Here is a 21,580-nt window from a genome sequence, read left to right on the forward strand (position 1 = left end):
TATGTATGAAGAAAAAGCTACTTGAAAGGGATCTGTTAAAATAGAGGATATATCTGTGTTACTTTCTTCATTTTGCACAAAAGACTGACTGTGACAGAAAGTTGTTACATACTAGTACTAATCAAGTGTGTGGGTTTCCATTAATGGTAACAAGCATATGTGCCCTTTCTTGTTAAGATTGTGAATAGAGTTCTAAGTTCATATTTCTGCCTGATGTAGAATTAGAAGGCTATCGGTTTGTCCTTAAAGGTTTAGGGTAAAATGCTGCTTCTTTACTAATGCATAAATAGTTAAATAGCTGAAAATGAAGGATTAAATGTTTTCCTCTTGGTGGTGATGGTGGAGCAAACCGTGCAGCATATTTTACAGCTAATCTAGTGGAATGGGAGAAATAGTTTATTTCACACATTTTCAAACCAAATTAGGAGTCATAAGCAGGGCTTTGGAGCGTAACCCGGAGCTGGAGTGCAGAGCAGTAGAGCTGCAGGTTTTTGCCTGGAGCCGGAGCACAGCTCCAAAGCCCTGCAAGAGCTTCTCCCTCCTCCCCCACTTCGTGTGCATTCCTGATGGGTCCTTTCCTCACCCCTTCCTATAATATACTAATGCTTCCTGGTACTGCATCATGCCATTGTTTAGATAGATGGAGAGATCTAGGTTGAGTGCTTTAAAGCTTTCTCACCAAGAGGCTGATCACATTGCTTCCATAGTATTGTGTCTTCATGAAGAGTAAACACCCGATCCAGGAAAGCACTTAAACATATTGCTTGGTTTTACTCATGTCATTAATCCTATTAAATTCAGATGCTTAAAATAGTATATGGTTCAGTAGTTTACTGAACCTTTTTTCAGAAGATTAGCTGGCATGTTCCTATCTAAACACAGTCTTTTTCTTTTTACGATAGAACTTTACATCTGTAAACAGTTGGAATAATCTGAATTTATTTTAGTCAATGCTCTGCTGACTTTGACAGGTGAGGCACAAATCACAAAGTAGTTATTTCCACCCCCACATGATGTATAATTAGTAGCTATTAAAAGCTTACCTGATTTATAGTCAAGAAGCAAGACGTGGAACGGGATCTGCCACCATCGCTACTTGGGCTGGCATGGGAGCAGAGCATGAGGCAGTTCCAGGGCTCGGCAGTGGCTCCTCATGTATATGCATGGCACCCCCTTCAATAGGAGAGAGGGCCAGGAAGGCCCCCCTCCCCCAGATCCATCCCTTGCCCTTGCAAGCCCCCTGCAGCCTGGGCTCAACTGCTGCAATCCTCGTATGGGCTCACCAAGCAGTGGTTACCACAGCAGACCCCTTTTAAAGCAACTCCTGGGTGTGGAAAATTAGCATAGTAACAAGTCAGCTTCTTGCACTATTAGCTATACCAAGGTTTGAGCCTTACGCAGCATTACATTCTTCAAACTCTTTGACATTGCGTTTTGCGACTGGAGAGAGTGAGTTGTGACATTTTAAATCAAATCACAATTTGTCCTTCAATCTTTATATATATTTATGAATTAAATAAAAAAGGAATGTACACAATATGTTTTGTAACTTTTGGGAATTCTTGGTTAGGTTGTGCCTCACTTGCCTGGGCTGATGAGCTGTCCCTGAAGTGCTGCAAGCACTAGTCTCTTGAGGGGGTTCCAAGATTTGTTCTATTGTACCAAGTGACTTTAGCATCTCTCTCTGGTCAGAGGTCCCACACACCCTGCTTCTGCGTGAGCCACTCTTCCCAACTGCCATGGAACATTTTCCAGCCAGCAACTTACATCTCTCCAGCAGATTCATGGCGCTGCCTTCTGCTGACCTACTACTCTTCAGCAAGTTCATCACCTCATTTTCCCTCTGCAAATGAGAGAAAAATCATAATGGACCCAATCCTACTAAACATAGCCTGGAATTTGAGGGTGTTCTTGACATTCCAGGAGGTGTCCAGAAGCTTGCAGAGTTGTACCTGAAGTCACAGTCCACTGGTTAGATTAATTATATTTTCCCATTTTAGAAGCTTTTTCAAATTTTTCATAAATGTCACCCAAATAGAAACATTAACTTAATGGGAATTGAACATGCAAATCCCTTAGCCATATTTGAAAACCTCTGCATAAATTCTTAATGTGGTAGAAGAGAATGGCAAAGGTATGTTCTTGAGCATACTTCATGGTTTATACATTACTCTTTCAAACATGCTAATTTTTCTTGGTTCATCAGTGGTTTGGAGCGGTGTCCAGAATGTTGCATTTTTCTGTGAAGTAGAAATGTTATACTAGTGAAACATTAACCATGTGCAGCCTTTTATAAAAAAAAGTTTTAAAATTCCAGGGACTATTAGGAATCATAAATTGTGTGGTTAGTATTTTTGGCTCTATAATAACTTACTTATATTTCAAATTTTTCTCCAGGTGTTGCTGGTCTTCTGAAGTGATCAACCATATTCCCTTAAAGTGGTCTTCTGAGTTATAACACAGGTGAGTAAAAGAAATTCAGATTGCATTAGCTATTATTTCCATGTTTTGTGAGACCTTGAAGTTGGGTAACTACTTGGTAGATGGAAGATGTCTAGATTCTTCTCATTTTTAAAGATCCCCTTTTAGCACTAAATACCATTCATCTGATTATAAGCACTGAAAGTGTACACCAAAGTTTTAAGGAAGTTACAGAAGACAAGAACTTGGTGACTACTTAACAAAATAAATAAAGGAATAAAAAGCCTTAGTTTTCAATGCATTAGAAAATCTTTTATTTAAATGATTGAACCTAAATATTTCAAACAGGGGAGTTACAGCAGCACCTGGTGCAACAGTAGTATATGTTGACATGTGTTGTATTTAGTATAACTGGTGCGTGAATATGAAATTACAAGAGTCATGAAAGTAAACAAAAATTATTTGTCCTATAGAACATTTGTGAAAATAGTTCTGATGGAGCATACATATAAATACAGAGTGAATTAAGGAATTACAGCAAACTGAGTTTCATTGTAATAGAAACTTTTTATATTTTATTTTGTGTCTCTTTTTAAAGATTTATCATCTCATGTATCCTCTCCCCTTTGTTGCAAATCCCTCATGTCTCGTGTGGCAACACAGGAGGAATAAGCTTTTAAAAATTCATTATTAATTGAAATTTATTGAAGAAGTTTTTGTAAGCATCTTAGTTTAATTGTCAGCATAGATCTATAGCAGGGCATAAGAGTAAGACAGACAGACACAATCTATCACCTTAACTCTCTCCAATATGGTACTTTTAAAAAAATGATGCAGAAGAAATGTGTTGCTACAATTGAGAATTAACTGGTGGTGAGAAGTGGAGAATTTCCATGCGCACTTTACCTCTTATACTTTGCCTTTTTGGTAGTGTCATATACTTGAGTATCATATTAAATTATGTGAACCAATTTTACATTTATCCGTACTGAATTGTATTTGACTTCAGCTCACTGCCCTAATTTATCAAGGTGTTGGTTAGGATTTATGATCTTGACAAACTGGGGAAATGGTCTAAAATAAATAGGATGAAATTCAATAAAGAGAAATGAAGGAATTGCACAATATAAAACAGGAAATGATTGCCTAGGAAGGGGTACTGTAGAAAAGGATCTTGAGGGTTATAGTGGATCACAAACTAAATGAGAATCAACAATGTTATACTGTTGCAAATTAAAAAAAAAAACAAACCCACAACATTCTGCGATGTGTTAGCAGAAGTGTTGTAAGGAAGACATGAGGAATAATTCTTCCATTCTACTCAGTGCTCATAAGGCTTCAAGTGGAGAACTGTGTCCAGTTCTGGGCACCACACTTCGGGAAAGATGGACAAATCGGAGAATTTCCAGAGGAGAGCAACAAAAATTATTAAAGGTCTAGAAAACATGACCTACAAGGAAATATTGCAAAAATTGGATTTGTTTAGTCTGGAGAAGAGAAGACTGTGGAGGAGGGGAACATAAGTCTTCAAATACATAAAAGGTTGTTATAAAGAGGAGGGTGGTAAATTGTTCTCTTTAACTGCTGAGGACAGGACACGTAGTAATGGGCTTAAATTGCATCAGGGGAGATTTAGGTTAGACTTTAGGAAAAACTTTCTAACTGTAAGCATAGTTTAAACACTGGAACAGATTACCTTGGGAGATTGTGCAGTCTCTGTTGCTGGAGGTTTTTAAGAGCAGATTGGACAAACACCTGTCGAGATGGTCTAGATAATACTTATTCCTGCCACAGTGCAAGGGACTGGACTAGATGACCTTTCGAGGTCCCTTCCAGTCCTGTGTTTCTATGATTAATCTTGACTTTCACAGTGTTTGTAATCCCTTCCATCTTTTAGCATTTAGAGATATTATTGCATGTTCCACTGTAATGACTGAGCATAAATAGAATAGATGGTATTTGGTTCAAAATGTACCCATCTGTGTCATCAAAGTGCATCTTTAATTACCCTCTGTATTCTGATGTTTTAGGCTATTGCATATATATCCTACAAATCATATTTTGTTAGTTTAGCTTTCCACTTCTTATTGCTATTGCTAAAGTTCCAAGGGCAACACAAATGAAAGATAATGAGCTTCCCTTGCCTATTTTTTTTTTTTCATATTCCCTCTTTCTGTTATGGCCTCTGGATAACTATATGCTTGGGATTTTTGTTGTTTGTTTGTTTATTTTCTAAAAACAGGATTAATCCCAAACTTTTTGGTGGGGACGAGTATAAGTAGTTTACCAACAGGAATGTCGCCTAGAACTGTATACAGTTATTTCCTAAAGTAAATTATAGTGGTGCGAAAGTGTCACTATAGTTAAGGTTGTGTCGTGACATCTGTTTTAAGGTCTAACCTTTTATCTTCTAAAATCGACATGCTTAGTCAGCTTTCTTTGTTGCGTCTCGGGAGGGTGCAGGGTAAGGTTAGTGACCCAGATTTGGAGTCATTTGAGCCAGCAGTTCTAGAGATGTAAACCCCCCAAAATAACCATTTTAAAAAAAATTCTAGGTGGGATTTTCATCCCAGAGCTAAAAATCAAACTGTTTATGTGATGTGGGTGAAAATGGTCTCAATCTCTTGAGTTTTACTCAAGGTAGTAAATGGCACCCACTAAATCTTTGGAGTACCCAAACTGAAAACAGTATTTAAGAAAATGTACATTTTTTACACTATGCATGAGCCAATACAAAAAAAACTGGAGGAACAGAAACCCTTTAGCTGTTTTATTTGCTTTAAACTTGACTCTTCTAAGTGCTCTAAAATCCAGACAGTTACACAGACCTTGTTTACACTGGCAAGTTTCTGCACAGTAAAGCAGCTTTCTACGCCGTAACTCCCGAGGTGTACACACTGCCAAGCCACTTAGTGCACAGAAGCTGCACAGTTGTAGTGCTCGAAAAAACCCACTCCAACGAGAGACGTACAGCTTTCCATGATGGGGCTACAGCGCAGTGGTGCCAGTGTAGACACCATAGTAATTACAGTCCAGGAGTTGTCCCACAATGCCTGTTCTCACCTCTCTGGTCATGAGTTTGAACTCTACTGCCCTGCCCTCAGGTGACCAACCATCATCCCCCGCCCCATACATTCCTTTGCAAATTTGTAGGTCCCCTTCCTGTTTGCTTAATGATGCGTGCAGTGGTTTAAGCGCATCTTTCCAGGTGGCCATGCCTGCTCCATGCACCAGGCGATCCCCCAGTTGGAGCAATGCCGAGCTGTTGGACCTCATCAGCATTTGGGGAGAGGAGACTGTCCAGTCCCAGTTGCACTCCAGCCATAGGAATTATGATACCTATGGAGAGATTTCACGATGGATGATAGAAAGGGGTCATGACCGGGACACACTGCAGTGCAGGATAAAAGTGAAGGAGCTGCGGAATACCTACCAGAAGGCGCGGTAGGCACAGTGCTGCTCTGGTGCTGCGCCCATGAGCTGCTGGTTCTACAAAGAGCTGGGCGTGATACTTGGTGGCTAGCCCACCTCCACTGCTAAGGCCCCTGTGGATACTTCGTTGGCTTGCATGCCAGTCAAGAGTGTACTGAACCAGGAGGAACAAATCTTGGATGAAGGGTGGGAAGAGGACCCAGAGGCAGAGGAAGACTCGGAGGTCAGAGATGCATGTAGCCAGGAGTTCTTTTCTACCCTGAAGGTGCCTAGCCAGTCACAGCAGTTGGATCTTGGCAAAGTGCAAACAGGAGAGGAGGCCCCTGGTAGGAGGATCTGATTTTGGGAATTGCTGAAGTGAGTTGTTGGGCGCAGGAGGTTTGCAGAAAGCAGGCTTGGTCACCCCCAGCATGCCGACTCTGAGTGGTGGAAGAGGCTGTTGATTAACTCCCTCACTTTATGGGAATCTCCTTTGCAGAGCTGCTTTGTTTCTTGCCCCGTTAATAACAACTTTCCTGCACCACTGTGCCATCATGGGGTGGGGGACCATTGCTGCATGCAGGCGAGCTGCATAGGGGCCAGGGCGGAAGTCATAGACTTGAAGAAGACCCTCCCTTGATTCCCGCTCACCCTCAGTAGCAAGATATCTTCCATAATGATCACATCCTGTGGAAAGTATGGGGACAGGAATGATTATCAGGCCCTCCCCCTACAGTCTCCCCAGGAGCCACATGCCCAGTGCAGGAAGAGTGATTTACCTTGCCCCTGTGGCTAATCACCATTTTGAGGGTCTTGTGGCTCATGTGTACTTGCCTGGGGTCAGCCAGTTAATAACAGGTGTGTGAGTACTGGCTGCATTTTAAAGCACTGAATCAATGTTGTCTGTGTTGCAAAGAATACTGCTTCTGTAAAATGTTGCATTTAAACTTCGCATTGCCTGATGACCTTGGGAGCTCAGCCGCCCTCTTCATTATCGGCAGCAGAACGGCTGCGTGGAATTAGAAAGTGGCCAAGAAGAACTAAAGAGGATTTTCCCCGCGAGGTTATGATGCACTCTACCACCAAGAAACAGGAATTAAAGGAGTGGCAGGACAGCAAGAAGAGGGACTGAAAGGAGAATGTGGCACACTAGAAAGAAGCAATAGAGCAGCTCTTAAACATTATAGAGCACCAAGTGGACATGCTCCAGGTGATATTAGCTCTTCAAACTGAGTAGCTCTGCGCCCGTTCTCCCCTGCAGCCACTGTCACAAAACTCTTTCCCATGCGCACCCCACACAGCACCAACACACTGTTATCAACCTTCAGGCTCACTCTCTACCCGCAGCATTCCACTCCTGCCCCGTCACAGTCGAGCACTGTGGACTCCCAGTACCCACTGCACTCAACACCCATCCTTTTGCAGTTTGGCCCTGCTGAAGTACAGCACCCACTGCATCATACTCCAAAGAGAAGATTGGGTATGATCCCTGGACATACACAAATCTGTAGCCATCCCAGGACCCCTCCTTCTCTTGAGACCTTCCCTTCCACTCACCCCATCCCTGATGATAATTTTTTTCATTTGATTCTCTCCTCTGGTTGTTGTCTTTTAATAAAAGAATTGTGTTGGTTTGAAAGCAATCTTTATTTTATTAAGTGAAAGCAAGAAGAGCACTGCAAAGCATCATGGAAGAGGGCTTAACGTAATTGTATCGTGCACCAATCACCTCCTAGCATTACAAGCACTGCAGTCCTGAGCATAGGAACAAATATTAGTGGTTTCAGCTTCAAATTGCTGCCTCAAGGCATCCCTGATCCTTATGGCCATGTGCTGTGCCCCTCTAATAGCCCTGGTCTCTGGCTGTTCAAACTCAGCCTCCAGGTGCTGAGCCTCTGTGGTCTAACCCTGAGTGAAGCTTTCACCCTTCCCTTCACAAATATTATGGAGTGTAAAGCACATGGCTATCAGCATGGGCATATTGTCATTTGGTCATGTCTAGCTTTCCATACAGGTATCACCAGCAGACTTTTAAACAGTCAAATGCACACTCAACAGTCATTCTGCACTTGCTCAGCCTGTTGTTGAATCACTCCTTTCTGCTGTCAAGTTGCTCAGTGTATGGCTTCATAATCCATAGCATTAAGGGGTAGGTGGGATCTCCCAGGATCACAGTGGGCATTTTGACTTCCCCTACAGTGATCTTCTGGTTTGAGAAGAAAGTTCCTGTTTCTATTGGTATTTAATTGCATAACTGCAAACTCCTCCATTTCCTCCAACTGAGAATTCTGACTCTTGTTATTTTGAGGCTAATACTTGTGGCCTGTCTATGATCTGGAAATGCCCCTACACTGGGCATTGATTTAGAAAAACACTCCATCACGTGTTTAACTTTGTCTATGATTTTAAGTCCATTGTTTGTAGTCAATAGGATTTAACCATATGTTTAAAATTAAGCATGTGTTTTAAGTATTTTGTTGTTATAGAGATTAACTTAAACATAGAGTTAAGTACTTTGTTGAATGGGAATCCTGGTCAAGTTATTGCAAACTGAGAGACTGTATGCATCGTCTCCACAGCCCTTCTGGCCTTGGGATGAAAAGTAAATCCTACAATGTGCAGTACTCTGGTTTTGACAGATAAATACAGACATGCTTTATGCAGCACTCATTCAAACAGGATATGCAGCAAAGAGTCCTGTGGCACCTTATAGACTAACAGACGTATTGGAGCAGGAGATTTTGTGGGTGAATACCCACTTCATTGGATGCACGTAGTGGGCTCAGATAGCATAGTCATTGTTTTAAATGGATCCTCAGAGCTGCTTAGCGGATGTTGTTGCAAACAAATATTAATTATATTGTGGTACTGTCTCTTTGGTCAGACAAGATTGGAGCCTTATTTTGCTGAGCACTAAACAAACACACAGGAATACTTTGTCCCTTTCACAGAGAACTTGCAATCTAATTTGAAACAAGACAAGAGTGACTGTCATAAACAGTAGGAGGGAAGTGTTGCGGGGAGGAGGATGAGCATAACAGTAAGGATGATATAACAAGATCAGAAAGTAAATAAGGTTATTTATTTGTGCACAGCTTGGTTACTCCAAATTGGTTGAAGGGATTTTAAAAATATTTTTCTTTTGTAAACATACAAATAACGTCAGTTGTGTCCAACTGTTGTTCAGCGTTGCAGTCAAGAATTAGCTGATTTTCCTCATAGGCATTGTATCATAAGTGGCTCTTGAGGAGGGATTTGAAACGTGATAAACTGAGTTGTACATAAAAGTTTATTAGCAGTTCTGTGGCAATATTTTTCATAAACTTCCAACTGGAGGGAAGAAATGAAAACATTAAGACAGATTCTGAATTTAAAGGATAAAGTTACTTTATGTGCTACACACATAATAAAACCTTTGTTTTCCCTTCCTGTTTCCTTTCCCTTTCTCTTATTGCTTTTCATTGTAATTGCGATTAAGGACTTTACTTACTCCTTGTTTTTGTTTGTTGTACTTGTTGCTGCAATGTGACCAAGATTCAATCAAATGTTTTGATCTTTGAAAGAGGTTAACCTAAGCAGTGCAGGAGACAGATGATCTCAGCTCTGGATGGAATCCAGTCCTGGCCAATTGTTGTTGACTGTGGCATTTGGAGTACCCTGCTCCTCCGAATGTATTACAGGCAGTATCAGATGAGATCGTATCAGATGAGATCATATCAGCTGCTTGCATCCACCAAAAAATGACAGTTCAGTTAAATAAATCTGTTCAGTTTTATAGGAAATCTATTTACAGTTGTGGCAGAAACAAGGAGATTGCTTTTGTGATGATATATTACTATAACAGCGACTGCAGGGTGGCTATTTAACACGTTTGCAATATGTGATTCAAGTATATGGTGTCAAAAGAGCTGAATGGCTGACATTTTAAGTAGTATATAAAACCAGAATAAAAATGTGTTTTGAGTTTCACAATGTGTAGCATAGAGATTTCCCCCCATTAGTTGTCTTTGTAGTCAGAACATGCAATTGTGATGTCAGCTTGTGGTAATCATTGAAATTGAGATTCTTTTTTTTTTTTTTCTTCAGTTAGGATTTGGGAAAAAAAGAACTTGATGAACAAGGCCTTGATTCAGCAAAGCATTTAAGCCCATACTTAACTTCCCCCATGTAAATAGTCCTGTTGAATGGGATACTCGTGCAATGAAAATTAAGCATTTTTTACCCTAGTGCAGAGCCTAAAACATTTAATCAATATTTCAACCATAATTACACTCCTAAATGCCCATCACTCAAATTATGGAAATGAAATAAAGAGGGTTTTTATATAAAATAGATTTAGTGCAAGCAAACAGATTGTTTTATATAGTATTTATATGTGTGTCATTTATATATGCAATCTATCCTCTCGAATCCATCACTGCTCCCACCCTCTCCATTTACAGGCCATTTTACATTGATACATGTGTCACTTCACACTCATGGTACTGCATTACAGTTAAGCATGTGCACGTTTGCTGGATCAGGACCTAAGATAATAGGCTGCGGCCTGGTTGATTTGAGTCTCTGCATGTTTTCCCAGGAATGCATTTTAATGCATAGCACGAGTTCTGAAGAAAAAATAGGAAATTCACAAAATGCCTTTATGAACATTCTTTTGGGTATAATTTTATTGAGTTTATGGTAACTCAAAACCTGGTCCCATTTGCATTTAAGTTAATGGGAAGTTTTCTATTGACTTCAATGGAAGGTGGATCGTACAGCTCTTAAGAAATATGTCTCAGGTCTTTGATGGAGCTCAGAGGGTTTTTAAATCTAAACTTCTGACTTCTGCGAATACAAATCAAAAGCTTGATGCTGCTAATAGTTTTGATCTATTTAAAAGCTCATTTTCTTTAGTTATGCTTAGCATAAAACTTAAATATAGAATAAAAGAACAGAGTGTTTTGCTTCTTTTTGTATGGAATAATAGTGATATGGATTTTTTTCAATATTTATTATAAATAGTGCCAGGACCAACTTTTATTTTCTTAATGCCCAACAATAAAACCACAAGTTGTGAATTTGTATCTTATTTTTCTATATTGGATATATTATGTAAAGCTATTAATATTCAGTCTTTATTCTGAAAAAAGTATTTTTTTAATTTGCCTGTTTCATATGATCTACTTCTATATTTTTTTTTGAGAAATTTCTATAATATTTAGTGTATTCATGCAGAACTATAGATCTACTACCAGCTAGTAGAGACTGAAACTACTGTATATCCTTCCTTAGTGACTTTTTTCAGTCATTGTTATGCCTGATTAGGAGGGAGGAGTTGGATGAGTCAGTAAGCAAAGAAAGGCATTAGGATTTGGAATCTTTTTGGACAAAGGATCAGCAGCTCTCAGGGGTCATAAACCTGACTGGACTGGTAATTTGCCTTTAAAACAATTGGTGCAATGATTGAGTAAGGTGGCTCTTTCTTGAACCTGGTATATTTGTACAGTGCCTAGTTGGGTTGTATTTTTGTATAGTGTTGAGACCTCTAGATACTACTACTAATAAAGTGCTGTCTTCACTCTTACAGAATTCATTGTAGGCTGTGAGATTACACTCTGGGAGTTTAATCACAATGTGACATGGGATTTTGTTTAACTGAGGATCATTATCAATACTTCTCAGTCAAGACCTACATTTTTACATCTAGATTTCAAACCTACCAAAACAAGGGTTTATAATGAACATGATAACCCAACTTAAACTCTGTCGATGTTAGTTGCCATTGTTATAAGACTTTGCATTGATGTGTTTTTTCTAGTGTTTCCATATAATTGACTTTTATGTAGAAGCAATCACTGTATGTATCAGCTTACATTTTCTAGACATATTTTGCATCACTAAATATAAACTATCTTTATTCTAATTGTATGCTTCTTATTCTACAATATTAATTTAAATAAGAGTGTATTCAGTCTTGCAGATGAAGCTGAAACTAGCTGCCCTTGGTGTGAGATCCACTGCAGTGCTTTTATTCACAATTTCCCCCTTAAATAAACTCTGTCATGGAAGAATTATATTGTTCAGTGAAAATGATTTCTGTAATTTAAATTGATTCTTTGAAGGGCATTTGTCACCTCCTTCTCCATTGTTTAAAAAATGCACACACCTGATTGTTTTCTTTGATCCTGTTTTCTTTGTGTAAAGACATCCTGTGCCAAGGGGATCATCATACTCAGTTCAAGTCTCTAAGGAGGAAATATGGTAAAGAATGATAAAGGAAGAAGTGAAAAGCTAAAATGATCTTGGAAAATGTGGTGACTAACTTTAATCAAAAGTCTGTACACACAGCCCACACATGTTTGTAAGGATATGAATACTTCCTGTCAATTACATTCACTGTTGAGGTCACCAAATAAATCCACTTAAACAAGAGAAATGCTAAGTTGCTTAGGTTGCAAGTAGACCTCATAGACTCAGGGAGACTAATGAGAACTCAAACTTTAAAGCTGTCTGTAGGGCCAGACTAGCCAATGATATTGTTGAAACATCACATCTGTTATTTCTTACTTCCCACTTTTCTGGCAATAGCCTGTCTTCATTCTTTCCACTTTAGGCAGCTGCAGGAGCTCAACAGAGCTCAATTCCATCTTCAGATGCACAAAATTAAGCAAAGAATAAAGAAACAAAAGATGTAGTTTGATGACATTGATTTCTAGAAGATAGTATATAGGAGCTGAACTATTTTAACTGTACAGAAGCAGACAAATGTGTTGAGATACTCGTTGGGTATGTGTTTTGAAATATGGCCATCAAAAACATACTCCAGGGTGAAGAGACAGGCCTCCCAATAGGGGATAGACACTAGAAGAATTAGAAGAGCCCTATTCTTGCATTGCTGTCTTTAGTCAGGAAACTAAGGTTTCGATAGATAATTTAAGATAAAAACAGTTTCATTTTCCACAGACTCCTGCCTCCTACCCAGAGTCGGGGTACGGTTACTCAGAGTGATGTATGAACCTCCAAATATTAATTATAATACTCATTCAAAGTGGCCTTCCATGTCTCAGATGCAAATGTGCAGTCTGAATAGCTAAAGAAAAATATGAATTCTTACGTAGTTTCTTCAGGGTGTTGTGCCCTATTCCTCAGTGAGCCACCAGAGCTCTCTCTTTCCTGGCATCTCTGATCCCCAATATCCCTTCTACTTTTAGCTTATTGGATTGTAGATTGCTCTTTAAGGCCTTGTCTACACTACACTGTTTTATTGACAAAAGTCAGCTTTCAAAACAGTGGAGGTGTACACACGGAAGTACTCCTCCTGCCAATGTAATTCCCCTGCTACGCGAACATAATAAAATCACCTCAACAGGCAGCATAGAGCTTTTTGTGACGTAGTTAGTGACACAGCATCAGTGTAGACATCTTAGTGGGTTATGTTGCCCTAATACGCCTCCAGGAGATGTCCTACAACGCCCATCATGACCATTCTGGTCACCTGTTTGAACTCTGCTGCTCTGAAGGTACACAGGTATGCGCCCCTCCCTTGTTTAAAGGCCTGGGAATTTTTGAATTTACTCCTCCTGTTTGGTTGGAATGCACAGTTCACACAGCAACTTCCCAGCTGACCATGCCAGCATTACGCAGCAAGCGCTCTCCTGCATGGGGCACACCGGAGTTGTTGGATCTGCTGAATATATGGGGAGAGGAGGTTGTGCAGTCGCAGCTTTGCACCAGCCATAGGAATTTTAATACCTACGGCTGATTGCTAATGGTGTGCAGGAGAAGAGGCATGAAAGGCACATGTAGCAGCATCTTGATAAAATCAGGGAGGTGAGGTAGGCATAGCAGAAGGCAAGAGAGGTCAACCATCACTACAGTACGGTGCGTAAGACATGCTGCTTCTATAGGGAGCTGCACGTCATCCTTGGCTGCAACCCCACCTCCCCCATTAAGAGCCCTGTGGATACTTTGGGGAGGTCGCGGTGGAAGAACTGGACTCAGCCCCAATGAGGAAGTGGTGAACGAGGAGGTGGAGCTGGAGGACGATGTGGAGCATACGGCAGGGTCGTCTGGTGGTGCGGTGAGTCAGGACCTCTTTTCCACTCTGGAGGGGTGTCATAAATAGATAGCTAAGGGTTAATGTTTCTTTCACCTGTAAAGGGTTAACAAAGGGTACCAAACACCTGACCAGAGGACCAATCAGGAAACTGGATTTTTCAAAGTCAGGGAGGGAATTTTTGGGGTCTGAGTCTTTGGTCTGTACCTCTCAACTATGAGAAGGTTCTTTTATCATGCTAACTTCTGTTTCCAATTGTAAGTACAGGTAGAAAACAATATAGGCTTTTATGTTTTTAAGTTGAATTACAAAGCTGTGTATAGGAAGGTTTCAATTGGTATCTTTTTTGATCAGACTGTTGTATACTATTTCTTCTAAACACTTAGCCCTGTCTTGTCACTAGATGTAGAAGGATAGTATTCTATGATCTTTTTCTTTCTTATATCAAAGTTTTCTTTTAAGCTTGTTGAGTTTTCATCTCTGGGTGAACTAAGGAATGAGGGGAGGAATGCCTCTTGGTTAGATCTAGGAGGTTCAACTTGCGCCAGGGATTTGTGGGAGGGGGAAGGAGAAGAGAGAATCTTTTCGATTTCTTGTATTTGGGTGTTTGTCTACTTTGTGGAACAGAGGAGACATGCTTCTTGGTATTAGTGATGTAAAGAGATTAGCATCAGTAATCCCAGATACCCAGAGAGAAGTCGGGGTGGGCGAGAGAGGGGGAAGGGAGTGGGTTTTTCGCTTTGCGGTAAGACGCAGAGGCTTCTGAGTCTTGGGTCTCCAAGGAAGGTTTTGGGGAGACAGAGGGGACCAAAACCCTGGAATTTTTGGATGGTGGCAGGAGCTAAACGTAGCTGAGTAATAGTAGAAAGGGTTCATGCTAAGCACCCAGATTTCGGGACTCAGGTGCCAGATTTGGGGAGTTAGGGCTATGATAAAGTGGCCTAGTGTTGGGCCGTAGATCCAGAGCGAGTAGGAATCTTTGTTTTTCCTTTTCTCTGCTACGAGTTTTTAGATTAGCAGAGGAAAGGGTTTGGTTAAAAGTAGCCAGAGAGAAATTTTTTTTTCTGCTGCTTTGCTGTTGCATTTAAGCAGAGCATTAAGTGACATTAAGGGTTTTTGGTAAACAAGTAGCCTCATTGAGGAGTAAGTATCCCAGCAAAACATCACACAGGTAATAAACTGGTTTTTATCATACTTAATTTGCATGTTCAAAAGTTAGCTAGAACAGAGTTAACAAAGGAGTTGCTAGGCAGACTAGGAGACAGAAGAGCCAACAGTAGAACAATAAACACAGAGGGGCAACAACACAAAAACAACAGGAACCATGACTTCAAGAAACACTCAAACTGAAGACAAAGCAAATGGAAACTAACGATACAAGACCTAGAAATCAAACAAAAAGAATGGACTGAAAGAAAAAAGAAGAAACAACTCAAATGAGGCAGCTTCAAAGAGAAGCAGGCGCAGGATGCAGGCCCAGAAACCACAGAAGAGATGCAGGCCACTAAAAGAAAACAACAGAAGAATACGGCAAGAAACAGATAGCAGCCAGGGGAGAAACACAACAAGAAGTGAAGAGAGGAAAAACGAGAAAGAGGAATGAAGTGCGTCAGGTACCGCATGCATGCAACCATCGCTAACCACGCGTTAAGCCGTTATTGTTCAAGCCACACAAGAAATTCCACTACAAGGAGGTGATAGACAAGGAGGCCTATACTTAGAAAATTTTTGAAAGAGCCTGCATATGGTCCCAAGGCTCCCTGAAGACAGTATGCTAGAGGCTAGGTCACATCTCAGTGGAGTCCTTAGCAAGACGTGGTGGCGGGAATGAGCAAAGGAACAACAAATGAATGATTATAACTGTTTCAACAAGGCGCAGATCAGAATGGGGGATAACCGGATCAAGCCGTCGATGTCTCAGAACACCAAAAGTGGAACCAGATGGATCCATTTCCCAAACACTGCCTCTACGTTGGAAAAGGAATTACAGGCCTAGATATCAGGAACAAGTTTATATGTTCAAATCCATTGACGAACGCACGTCTCATACAAATGGAAGCAGTTACTTGGATGGTGTTCATGAGGACATAACACGTACAAAAAACAAAAAATAGAAAAAGAAAAAAAAAAAAAAAAAAAAAAAAAGAAACAAAAGAAAAAAAGAAAAAACAAGAAAAAAACAGTCAAGAAAAAAAATCAAGATGGAAAACAAAATCTACGGGCGGGGGAGATTGGGAGCAAATGGATGGAAGTGGCAGAAAGCAATAAACTAACCTGTAAAGGGACTGAAACCCAGGGGCAAAACCGATAATAACCTAACAACAGAGGGCAAAACAAAAACCACACTACAACCCAAGGAAGCACAAGACACCCTATCTTCCCCTCACAGTCTCAGATAACTCCCTCGACCGTGACTCCGTTAGCGGAGATGCTATAGAGTATAAATGACTGGGACATATAAGGCCCAACGTGCCAAGAAAACCCACGGGTGCAAGTCTTACCACCACCATCAGCACCAAAGATCCCAGCCCCGGTACCTCCAATCCGCTGGAGCGAAGGGAAAATTTGAGAGAGGGCGGAAGAGGTTACCAGAGCGTGGAAGACAACGGGGCACAAGTGTACAGCTATCCCCACAATCCTTCGTGGACTACAAACTCATCAACCAAGGAAAGTGACTTTACCCTTCATGTCACAAGCTGTAGACTTGCCTACAGCTGAACTGCCTGTCCAGTACAAAGGCTGGTCAGGAATGTGGACTTTTGCAGTCTATGACAATTATTCCATCCCCATGCTACTGGGGGAAGACTTGGCCAACCAGGTGAAGCAGGCCAAGAGAGTGGAAATGGTTACACGCAGCCAAACCAGGACCTCTTTTCCACTCTGGAGGGGTCTTGCCAGTCCGAGCACTCCAGCTCTGGCATGCAGAATGCAGGAGAGGGGAGCACTGGTAAGTGCTCATTTTGCTTTGATACAGCACGGTGAGAGGAGATTGAGGTCTCACGTAATTTGTTATATGATAGAGGAAGAATAAGGGACAGAAATTAGCAACAGGGCCTTTCCATCTATGCAGTGATGCCACGGCAAAAAGGTTATTAATGTACACGGGGACATCTCTGGAATTCTCCATAGTGATCTCTAGGAAACTTTCCTGTAGGTATTCTGCAATCCTCTGCCTTGTTTCTCCCTTGCTGTAGGAAACTTTGTCATGCCACCTGGCAATTATTTGTGCAGAGTGGCACACAGGCGAGTGGCATATGGAGCCGGTCTGCAGCCACACGCATGCAGGAGATGCACCGTTGCATCCTGTATTACCCTTAGAAGCAAGATATTGGGTTCAATTACCCTAACCTGTGGCAGAGGGCACCAATACTCAGAATAGGCTTCCTAGCTGCTTATAGTAACCTTCGCAAACCACTTCGTCCTTTTCCCCCTTTCTCCTTGCAAACTCACCATAATAGGGACTTGTGGTGACCTGTTTGTTAGCTAAGGGACAGTGAGAAAGAGGTGTGTGTAACCTTTGTGATTCACAGCTGTGAGCGCACTCACACTATTGTCTCTATTTGTTGTTTCTTTACCTTCTGTTTATGTGAGAACACACTCCTCCACCCCAATGGAGCGCCTCCGTCAGATCAGGCAGCAACCCAGGAGGAATGAGGAGAATGTTTTGTGAAATGCTGGAGTCAACAGATGCAACACACAGCAAAACAACATAGTGGAGGGAGACAGTTAATGAAAGACTGAGGCTGGATAGCCAGGAAAGGACACAGATGCAGGGCAGGATCATAAAGTTCCTGGAGGAGCAGACAGAGATGTTGAAGTCCCTCATTAACCTTCAGTCAGAGCAAATCCATGCCCAGCTCTCGCTCCAGCCACTACAGAACTCTGGTCCATGCCCTCCTGAAAATACCCTACCACATTCATCACGTGTTCCTAATCCCTCACAGTACTCTGTGCACTGGCTAGCACATGAGGAACATTTTCATGGTTAGGGCTCTCATAGCTGAGTGTAATTCCAGTTTTCATTGGAAACCTAGTCACCCCGTATCAACGGTCCACCATGGCAAGCTGGTCAGTGAATACCAGCAGCAATCTTAAATTATTTGTTTCCCTGGCAGACAGCAGGGCAAGCATCACCGATTCACACTGTTTCCCAGCTCATGAAATGCTGCAGGACCAGGCGCGTTGTGTTCATAACGCTCATCACCAAAATGGTCAGCAGCTTGGGATCCATGCTGTCGGGCAGAGATGGCTGGTGCACAGTTTACAAGAGCTATTGAAAAATGGCACGAAATAAAGTAGGAAGCCCATGGAATGATGGCATGGAAAGAACTGCATCACAGGATGGCAAGCACATCCCCATGATGCACTGTGATCTGCTCCCAGCCGCAGAGGGTCACAGATGGTGGCGAGTTGCAGTGTCGGATAGCTACCCATGATGCAACACTATCTCTGTCGATGCAAGAGCAATGACTCTGGGCATGCTCAGCCAACATAAGGAGCTTTGAGTGGACGTACTCCACCAATGTTATTAAAGAGACTTATGATCGTCGACAAAGCTTAAGTCAACCTAACTCTGTAGTGTTGACCTTTTCTAATGCCATTAAAAAGGAAGGAGACAATGGCTGGCCCTCCAAGTGAGCACATTGGTAGCTCTATTAAATTCAATGGTACTGCTTATATATTTAAGTACTTCTCTGTACTGGGGCCTAAGGAAACAGGTTAGTTGCTAAAACTAACAAAACTAGCAAAAACTAAAAATATAGTCCTGTTTCAAACAGAACTAGACTAACATTCTCTAGATAATTTTTAGTGCACACCAGCAGGGTCCACAATGGCCAGTTAGTGACATGCTGGTGTGAACCAGGATTTACACCCCAACTGCTGAAGACTAACACACTATGTGGACAGTTCCTAAAACCCTCTAATTGGGTATATCTCTTTGTTTGTTTCATCAACTATTCTGTTGATAGACGAGCCCATGTAGACAAACTCTTAGTGTTCCAGGCTGCTGTGTGAACAAATGTCCTTAATGCTTAGCAATTTTGTATCTCTCTTGGTCTTCCGAATCTTGTATATAGGTTAACTAATTGATCCTCACAACATCTCTGAGGTAGGTAATTATTATAATCCTTATTTTACTGATTATAAAAAGATGAGGTAATGTGATAATTGACTTGGCCACAGGCACATATGATCCAGTGTCAAGAGTTCATGGGTCCAAGTCCTGTGCTCAGACCACATAACTGCAAATCTGCTTACCATTAACATCTATGAAAGTACGATAGCCTGTGATTACTGCAAGGGTCAATCTGAAAGACTGGATGGGTACAAGAGATGAGAGGTTACTTATATTGTAACAACTTGGATCTGTCATTTTAAGATGAATGGAATATAAGGCCAGGAATGATCATCATGATCATCTGGTCTGACCTTCTGTGTAATGCAAGCAATAAGACTTTTGTAAATTAATTCTTGTTTGAACTAGAACATTTAATCTTTAAAACATCCAATCTTGATTTAAAATGTCTCAGTGATGAAGATTCCACCACAGCCTGTGGTCAGTTGTTCTGATACTTAATTACTCTTACGGTTAAAATGTTGTGCCTTATTTTGAGCTTCAACCTGCCACCACTGGATCGTGTTATACCTTTCTCTACTAGATTCAAGAGCACATTGTTAAATATCTATTCCCCATCTAGACACTTACAAACTGTAATCAAGTCACCCCTTCACCTTCTCAGTTAAATTTAACAGATGGAGCTCCATAGACGTTCATTATAAGGCATGGTTTTCAATCTTTTGGCCATTCCTTTTGTTCTTGTCTGAACTCTCTCCAATTTGTCAACATCCTCTTGAAGTATAGGCATCAGAACTGGACACAGTGTTCTAGCAGTGGTTGCAGTGGTGCCAAATACAGAGATAATATTACCTCCAGATTCCTATTTATGATTTGTCTGTTTATTCACATTAGCCCTTTTGGCCACAGCATTGTACTGGGAGCTCATGCTCAGTTAATTATCCTCCATGAATCTCCAAGTCTTTTCCAGAGTCACTGCTTGTCAGTGTGTCCTATATTCTTTGCTCCCAGATGTATACATTTGCATTTGGCCATATTGAAATGCATATTGTTTGCTAGCAGCCAGCTTTCTGAATGATCCATGTCACTCTGTATCAGTGACCTGTCCTTTTCATTATTTACCACTCTCCCAATCTTTGTGTTTTCTACAAAATTGATCAGTAATGATTTCGTTTTCTTTCGGTCACTGATAAAAATATTAAATGGTGTAGGGCTAACAACCGGTCCCTGCAGGACTCCAGTAGAAATACTAGATTCTCCACTTAGAACTGCGTGAGACCTGTCAGTTAGCCACTTTCTAGTCTATTTAATGTATATCATGTTAATTTTGTATCACTCCAGTTTCTTAATCAGAAGTCCAAGTATATTATATTAACACTATTACTTTCATCAACGAAATTTGTAATCTCATAAAAAAATCAAGTTATTTTACAGAATCTATTTTCCATAAACCTCTGTTTGGCATTAATTCTATTACCTTCCTTTAATTCTTTATTAATCAAGTTCTGTATCAGCTGTTTCATTATTTTGCCTGGGGTCAGTGTCAGGTCGATAGGCCTATAATTACCCAGGTCATCCTGTTTACCTTTTTAAAATACTGGCACAGCATTAGCTTTCTTCCAGTCCTCTAGAACTTCCCCAGTGTTCCAAGACTTATTGAAAAACAACATTAACACCCCAGATAACATCTTGGCTAGCTGGATGCAGGTTACCTGGATCTGTTGTTTTAAAAATATCTTGCTTTAGTAGCTTCTGTTGGAATGTAAAATATTTCATTATCATTCTATTGTATGACTTTATCACCTATTTTTCCCAAATGCAGAACAGAAATATTTATTGAACACGTCTGTCTTGTCTGCATTACTGTTGACAATTCTACTATTTGCATCTGGTAATAGACCAGTCCCATTGTTAGGATTCTTTTTGTTCATAATACCCTTAAAAACCCCTCATTATTTTTCATAACTCTGCTGGGCCTAGATTTTTCTGTGTCCGTTTGCTTCCCTTATCAGTTTTCTACAATTATTAACTTATAATTTATGTTCATTACAATCAGCTTCTCCTTTCTTCCATTTGTTATGTATGTATATATTTATTTTTATACTTACTTTCACTTCACCTATAAGACAGACTACTTTTTTGCCAGTGAATATCTTTAAGATAATCTTTCCTCCAGTAACATTTATTCAGTTTTTAATGTTAATTTTCAAAAATACTTCTGATGTCATGCATGAGTTCCCTAATGCTCTGCTGATAAATGACACATGGAAATTTTTTAGTTTCATCCTGAACAACTTTCTGGAAGGTGAAAATCCCTCAAGAGTGAAGTGACATTCTTGGGTGTCTTTGTATATTGTAAAAGGTAACCTGTAAAAATACCTCTGGAATTTATAATGGGCATCATTTAAAAATTAATGTTTTCTTCCAGGAGAAGTTTAAATTTACAGTGTTATTTCTCATTCTATGTATAGGAAATACCCTACAAACTCTCTAGTAAAATCAAATATTGCTATTTGGTAATTATTTGTTTTATTTTGTATATCATTTTATGCATATTACAAATACAAGAATGGTCTTGTCCCAGTCTGAGCTGTGTGCATTATGATATGCATTTGATTGCAAGCACAGTGGGG

The 21,580-nt window shown here is 40.5% G+C and overlaps 1 protein-coding gene across 1 annotated transcript in view; it reads left to right on the forward strand.

Moving 5' to 3' along the window:
• LHFPL2 (LHFPL tetraspan subfamily member 2) overlaps positions 1-21,580 on the forward strand; it is a 239,702-nt gene that overhangs the window by 124,444 nt on the left and 93,678 nt on the right. Inside the window, exon 3 of the mRNA XM_075066998.1 lies at positions 2,398-2,463. The gene's annotated coding sequence lies outside the window, so the exon portion shown is untranslated. The remainder of the gene's footprint in view (positions 1-2,397; positions 2,464-21,580) is intronic.

This window comes from Chelonoidis abingdonii, chromosome 6, assembly GCF_003597395.2.
Source record: "Chelonoidis abingdonii isolate Lonesome George chromosome 6, CheloAbing_2.0, whole genome shotgun sequence".
NCBI lineage: Eukaryota > Metazoa > Chordata > Testudines > Testudinidae > Chelonoidis > Chelonoidis abingdonii.